The following is an 8,502-nucleotide window of genomic DNA, read 5'->3' as shown; positions in this document are numbered from 1 at the left end:
AAAGTGGCTATGAGATTCCTTCATGTACTTGTGCACTTGGAAGACAGCGAGGACGAAGTGGACGGAACTTTGTAAATTGATTTTGTTGAACCTGAAGTTTTGTGTTTAAAAATTGGGATGTTGCATTTTCGACATGCTTTGCACAAGAAATAAATACGGTTTTTATCACCGAATTGAGAACTTAAGTTTGCAGGAAGCTTCTCCTGTCTTCGACGTGACAAATTTCGCGATCCCTGCCAGGATAATCATCATTCTCAACTTCCTACCAACTCTACTGACGTTTGGCAACCGAAGGACTACGGTCGTCCCAGTTGAAGACACGAGTATTCTACAAGCCCAGGTAATATAACAAACTGTTTTTCATACGCCATAGAAATCAAAGACCTAGTTTCGATCTCGAATATTCTCACATCACAATGACTTAACCAACGACCACACCTTCAGCCGACTCGAATTTGTTGCAACAAGTACTAGACGGACGACAAAAGACGGACGACAAAAGACGGACGACAAAAGACGGACGAGTTCAACCGGGCTCAATCCGCTGTGTTACGATGTTGTTGTACCTACATAATATGCGAGACTTTAACAAAATGAAAGAAATACTAATTGGAAATGTTAGCTACAGAGAAGAAGAAACGCGTAGATGAAATTGAAAAACTCAGTAAAGCTCTGTACCTATCTATGCTCACTGAAGACGGATCTCGTAGACGCTCATATAGAATCCCCGGAACAGAAACATTCTCCGACGATGTGAAAAAAGAATAAGTTATATCAGTAAAACTTGTATCGGTACCGCAAGTTGGACTACCTTGTCAAACTCGAAGGAATGTTACGGTAAACCCAGACAAACTACTGGTTGAGGCTGCCAACGATCACATCGAAACCAGGTAAGGAAGAGACCACCTTGGTATACAAAGCATCATAAAGAATATCAGGTACGCCAAAAGCCGATGCTACCAAAACCCACTGCCCCTAAAATTATTTCTTGTCAAGAAAATAATTGAAAGTAAGGAATGAAGTACCCGCTTCGTTGCAATCGAAAACTACGAACATTTATATGCTGCATGATGGCAGAACGTTTCAATCCCAAATACAGTAACCATTTGCCGCGAGAAATTTAGAACGAGTAGACAAACAAACGCGGAAAGTGTACAATCATACCATATGCGCTTCCGACAACAATTAAACATTCAAAACCTGTAAGTAGAAGAATCTCTATTCAAGAAGAGAAACCCGATACAATAAAAAGATACATCATGAACTTGGAAGAAGACATCGAAAATGGAGCTATATATCAGAAAGACGCAAGGAGCACGGAGACCAGGAGATAATACTGGTATCATACAAACTGAACAAAATTGAAGGTAGAATCGAATGCGTAAATAACCAGAATCCGAATGAACGAGCGAAACCAAAATGATCAAGTGTTCATGAATTGGACACACAGGAGAAAACTGTTACTTTCGAAATTTTTCATTCACCCACCATCGAGTTCTGTACACGATAATTGATCGCCGTGGAGTTCCGATTTTGAATCAATGACGGAGAAAATACTGTACATCGTTCGTTGCAATCATTACTACAACTAATAGCACTTCTACTAATGAACACTCGATACATTGATAAAGAACTCTAGCGTAAGTCGAAATAATAAATTATTATCCTAGTAAGTTAAGTCCTTTCATTGACAAAGATGGCATAATAATGGTTAGAGATGATTAAGGTACGCGAAGCTGCAATCTCACACAGCTAATTATTAAAAAACAACACAAATCGCAGGTACAGCGGGGTTCAGGACACATTAAACGCAATCTGGCAATCCTTTGGGTCAGACATTGGCGAAATAGCAGCAAAAAATATTATAGAAATTAGGAAATATATATATATATATATATATATATATATATATATGTCGGGTTAGAGTTAACACTTGGGTTTGGGGCGTGTAAAGAATCTGCGCCAGGGTCGCTCATCGTCGGTGTACAATCGATGATATCTTTTATTGTCACAAATACAAGATAAACTACCGGTCTCGATACTCGAACGATAATGACAACGATCGTGGGGTCGGTATAGCGAATCCACGGCCCACGGGATAACTGATCTACTTTACTTCAAAGTCTAAGTCGAACTCGACTTACTCCTTGTGATACAAGGATCGCTTGATTAACTCTCTACTAAGACGTAGATTATTCGCTGATCGTACAAACACACTAGGTATCTAACTAATGCGACTGTAAGAAAAAGAATGACTTTCCGTCGCAACGACGCTGCAGAGGAAAACTATGGTGGGATGTGCCTAAGGGCACGAGGTCATCGGATTCGTCAAAGAAAACCTCCGCTCGGAGGGTGAGGGAAATAGACGTTGCTGTTAATTGGTTAATCTCCATGTTGGTGGTTAGAAAAGGATGCTAGCCGCTCTCGAGAGAGAGTTCCTAGCGGGAAACTTCGCACGTGAGGAAAGCAGACCTCACGTATCCTGCCGCAACAGGCGACAGACACACGGGCTGATATAATAAAGACTGTTTGCCAATCTAAAGGACTTTAGTTAACCAGATCCTAAGGTTTGTAACGGTTCCTCAGGCTATCTGAACACAAACTGCGAATGATGCGTCGGCATCTGGCGACCATCTCACCCAAGAATGGGGTCCGTGTGTGGCCGCTGGAATGTTTCATTGTCAAGTGCCGGCACGGCCAATTCTTTAAAGGAAAGCTATGTAACTTCGTATCTCTGTTAGGTGGAACGTTCACCCCGTGGCCGTGGCTACACTCGGCGACCGGTCGTCGCCTCGAGCCCAAGCTCATTGTCACAAGTTTCGAACGATTGTGTTTGGGTTATTTTGTAAATGCTATTGAGGTTTTTCCCCGTTGTCCCCGTTGTCCTTTCATCTCCGACATGGCCATCCTGACTGTTACACGTCCTCGGGTGTATCTAGAATATTGGGTTTTCCCCATGTTAGACTCGATATCATTGATGCTATTTACAATTTAACTAAGTATTAAAATAGGTCCGGTTTGACAACAAAAATTTTGGTCAGATGTTTGATAAAGAGAAAGTTAAAAGAGAGCGGAAATTCGGAACGTTATGATTGATATTCGAAGTAATAGTTGCGTTCTGTGAATTATCAGTCCGAGCGTAAAGGCATGATGGACCATTCTCGGTCTCGTACCTCGACGGCTCTCACTTCTCTGGATCATGCTACCACACTGAGCACTCGCAAACTCATTGTATCGCCCCACTGGGCACTCTCAAACTCATCGTATCGCCCTACTGGGCACTCGTGCGAACACTATACCATAGTGCCACGAAAACATTGAACTCATAGTATCGCCCCATTGGGCACTCGCAAACTCACTCTATCAAGTGCTGTGGTCAAAATGATCCTCCTCTGAGGCCGGGGCACTCGCATCGCCATGGCCACTGCTCTCACCCTCACCGCAGACGTCCAATTCAGTAGGAACGCACCTATCAGGCATTTTCTTCAGCCTATCATGGCTGTATTTATACGACCGTTTGCCATCTAACGTTTTTAAAATGTATCTATCTCCTTCCAAAATTTCTGATATCACAAATGGACCCCTAAATTTCGAATCTAATTTCGTTTGATTCCTTTCCTCGTTTTTCTTTAATACAAAATCACCGACATTGAATTTAACTACTTCGGCTTTCGTTTTATCGAATCTTTCTTTATCGTGCTTAGCGCTGTTCTCTATACTTTGTACGGCCTGTTGTCTTACGTTGGAGATGTCTACTTCCTTTTCCTCGATATTTTCAGATAGTAATAACCCATAGGGTCTTGCCGTTTTACCAATTAATAGTTCTAACGGACTCGATTTAGTTACACGATTGGTTGTACAATTTAAGGCTAATTGAATTTCTCCGATCGCGTCTTGCCAGGATCGGCCGGTCGTTTCTACTGTCGTAATCATATTTTTCAACGTCCCCATAGTACGCTCTACCTGTCCGTTAGCTCTACTAGCACCGGTGGCTATTAGGTGAAGTTTGATTTGTTTATCCTGATAAAACTCTTGAAATTCCTTACCGGTAAAACATCGCCCTTGGTCCGCTATTACCCGAGAAGGGCTGCCGTATAGGAATATGGCAGATTTGAGTGCCTTAACGGTGCTGAGTGAATCTATCTTACGGGTATGGTGTAAGTATACAAATTTAGTAAAGGCGTCGATTAAGACAATGACGTATTCTTTCGAATCATTCTTGCCGCTCAGTTTTCCCGTTAGATCTACGTGAATCGTATGCCAGGGTATGCCGGTCTTAGGTATGGGATGTAATTCGGCTTGTATTTTGCCTGAATTTGCCTTAGAAATCTGACAAGCATGACAATTCTCTACGAATTTGCGAACATATTTCGCCATTCCTTCGAACCAGTAATACTCGTACAGTTTCTCAAGCGTTTTATCCCAACCTAAGTGCATAATCGCCTGATGTACGTGATTAATGACAGACCACCTAAAGCCTCTTGGTACAATGGGCAGGCAGAGGGTCCTGCCTCTCCTTTGTATCTTACGGTAAAGGGTACCGGATCGTAGCTCGTACGTATTCGCGATGCCTTCCGCGAGCTCGTCGTTTTTCAATTTATTGACGATTTCAGAGATTTGGGGATCGCGACGCTGTTCCGCTAGGAGCCAATCCTTTGAAATTTCAGTGAGATTAATCCTCTTTTCCTTGATCTCGCTAATAGGGGTAGGGTCGATATCGATAGGGTTACGCGAAAAGAAATCTACATGAGTCATGCGTTTACCTTCTCGGTACATGATGTCAAACGTAAAAGTCTGTAGATAGGCCCACCACCTATAAACCCGGTCGGTCAATTTCACTTTATTGCGGGCTGCCTTCAACGAATTGCAGTCAGTAACAACAAGAAATTCCCGTCCGTACAGATAGTGGCGAAAGTATTTAATGGCGTTTACAGCTGCCAGCGTCTCTAATTCATACGAATGATAGCCGGATTCCGCGGATTCCGGTTTCATTACTTGCGAAAATTTAGGTACGAAATTTCTAAAGTAGGAGGCTAAACCTACGAACTGCCTAAGTTGGGTGACAGTTGTTGGTGCGGATAAGGAAGTCAAAGCTTGTACTTTACCAGGGTTGGGGCGAACCTCTCCGTTGTGGATCACGTACCCGAGATAAAGGGCCGATGTCTTTAGGAAAGAACATTTGGAGAAATTAAAGGAGAACCCGGCCTTTACGAGGGTATTTAGTACGATGTGCAATCTATCTAGGGCTTGGTCTACCGATTCGGCAATGATTAGGACGTCGTGTAGGTAAACGACGGCGTAAGAGTGTGCGAGGTCGCCCAAGGCATTTAGAATGGCCCTCTGGAAAACGGACGATGCATTCTTCAATCCGAACGGCATTGTTAGGTACTGGTACTGACCATCGGGGGTGACAAACGCTGTATACTCCGTCGAACTGGGGTGAATAGGGATTTGGCGAAACCCGCTGGCCATGTCCAAGCTAACGAAATACCTCGCCTTTTGCAATCTCGCGATTTGGTCTGCAATAAGGGGTAGGGGATACCGGTCCGCGACCGTATTTTTATTTAGTTCCCGGAAATCCACACACAACCTATCCGAACCGTCCTTCTTTTTTACCAGTAGCATAGGGCTCGCGAACGGCGAGTTACTAGGCCTTATAATTCCCGCCTTAATTAATTCGCTTATTCGCTCGCGTACTATGCTTCGCTCCGCCTCGCTTAATCTATAGGGGCTTCTTTGTACGGTGATGTTGGGATCGATCAAACGTATTTTCAACTGTCCCGTCTTTACGCGTGTACGCGGGAACCCCGTAATAAACGAACTCTTAAATTTTTCGAGAATAGAAATTAATCGGTCTCTATCTTCGCCGAGCACCTCGGTGTCGAGTTTGTTAATATCGATTTCGTTTTCGACGGTCTTATTACAGCTATTGACGGCCTTTTCCCTGTTAATGGTGACACTATTTCGGGAAATATTTACGTTAAAACCTTGGTTTAGGATCTCGCGGCCTATCATGATGTCGTACGCTAGATAGCTGTCGTCGAGGATATGGAAAGTTATCTCCAACGCAAAATCGTTGATGCGCACTACGGACGAAACTTGCGATGTGCAATTAATACGATTGTTTCCCATCCCTCGCATTACCACTACATCGGTCGTTCTTTTGCTGGACAATTTCGAAGCCATGGATTCTCTAATTAGCGAGCATTCGGCCCCAGAATCGAAGCAAAATGAAAACGACTCACCCAGATGGCTTAATTGACCCGTCGGAGATTCCACCACGCAGGAGTTGACTTGACGTTCGTTATTGGAGTCGCGGTTTGTTTTCTGCAGTAACGGGCAGTTAGGCGCAATGTGGCCCTCTTCGCGGCACTTGAAGCAGGACACCTTGGATGATGCAGCTGGTCGGCTTTTCTCCGGTCGTCGTGTAGTCTCTTGTCCCTCGGTCTTCATCCTCGTACGGCACTCCGCTATTTTATGCCCGGGGACACCGCAATGATGACGCTTAATCCGGGGGTCGGACGGCTTCCGTCGTTTTGCTTCGGGGCCTGCCGATGAAGTTCCTGAGGAAGGTGTCAGCCTCTTCTTCGCGTAGTGGAAACCGTTCATCTCCGTAATAAATTGGTCCCGAGTCTTAACGTCGCTCGTAAGCGCTATTTTCTCGACACGCTCGTCGCGTAGACTCAGATGATGAAGAACGGTGGCGTTGACTATTTCAACTGCTCCAAAGAGGGAACAGAGACGCGTGCCATAGGCTCCCAGAGATTCGCCCTCCAGCTGAGGTTCGGCTAGCATCTTCATCAACGCTGAGGTTGCCGTCTCTTTCCCACCAAAACGTGCAAGAAAAAGTTCTTTAAACCTTGCCCAAGTGTAATCTTCGTCGACAGGTATCTGCGTGAGCCACTGCGAGGCAGTACTCTTTAGTGCATGGCTTACGGTGAGAAATAATTCGTCGCCTTGAATGGGCCTTCTCTTCATGAACAGGCTGGCGGTTAAGCACCATGCAGCTGGATCGGCACCTGCGTTTTCGGGATTGAATTCTGGTAAGGGTACTACACACTTTGTCCTCTCGATTGATTCATGATGGCCATGAGCTGGTCCAACGTTACAAATGGCGACGATCCCACTTCTGATGTCGGGTTAGGGTTAACACTTGGGTTTGGGGCGTGTAAAGAATCTGCGCCAGGGTCGCTCATCGTCGGTGTACAATCGATGATATCTTTTATTGTCACAAATACAAGATAAACTACCGGTCTCGATACTCGAAAGATAATGACAACGATCGTGGGGTCGGTATAGCGAATCCACGGCCCACGGGATAACTGATCTACTTTACTTCAAAGTCTAAGTCGAACTTGACTTACTCCTTGTGATGCAAGGATCGCTTGATTAACTCTTTAGTAAGACGTAGATTATTCACTGATCGTACAAACACAATAGGTATCTAACTAATGCGACTGTAAGAAAAAGAATGACTTTCCGTCGCAACGACGCTGCAGAGGAAAACTATGGTGGGATGTGCCTAAGGGCACGAGGTCATCGGATTCGTCAAAGAAAACCTCCGCTCGGAGGGTGAGGGAAATAGACGTTGCTGTTAATTGGTTAATCTCCATGTTGGTGGTTAGAAAAGGATGCTAGCCGCTCTCGAGAGAGAGCTCATAGCGGGAAACGTCGTACGTGAGGAAAGCAGATCTCACGTATCTTGCCGCAACAGGCGACAGACACACGGGCTGATATAATAAAGACTGTTTGCCAATCTAAAGGACTTTAGTTAACCAGATCCTAAGGTTTGTAACGGTTCCTCAGGCTATCTGAACACAAACTGCGAATGATGCGTCGGCATCTGGCGACCATCTCACCCAAGAATGGGGTCCGTGTGTGGCCGCTGGAATGTTTCATTGTCAAGTGCCGGCACGGCCAATTCTTTAAAGGAAAGCTATGTAACTTCGTATCTCTGTTAGGTGGAACGTTCACCCCGTGGCCGTGGCTACACTCGGCGACCGGTCGTCGCCTCGAGCCCAAGCTCATTGTCTCAAGTTTCGAACGACTGTGTTTGGGTTATTTTGTAAATGCTATTGAGGTTTTTCCAAGTAATTCCAACGGGTGGCCCCGTTGTCCTTTCATCTCCGACATATATATATATATATATATACATGACCTTGAAACGTTCTTGATCACTTCATGTAGAAAAAATCCAATTACGCGAAAGCCATAATTCATTTTCGACAATATTCAGCTGTCACACTTTACGTGTCTCATCCTGTATGACCTACGTATGTTATATTAATTATAGAAAACACAATGCTGGTACATTTTCCATGTTTCTGCGAATAAACATATTGTCTCACAAGTTAAGGCAACTCTCTACAGCAATTAAATTCACTTCAGCTTACCTAACTGCAAAAACAGCGAAATGCCTTTGTAAACGAGGATTGATTGTAAAACTTCCTGCAGTAGGATTCATACAGGATACATATTGTGTATTCTGAATTTCTTTTAACG

Source organism: Bombus fervidus, chromosome 18 (genome assembly GCF_041682495.2).
Source record: "Bombus fervidus isolate BK054 chromosome 18, iyBomFerv1, whole genome shotgun sequence".
Taxonomy (NCBI): Eukaryota; Metazoa; Arthropoda; class Insecta; order Hymenoptera; family Apidae; genus Bombus; species Bombus fervidus.
Note: the sequence above shows the minus strand (reverse complement) of the source record.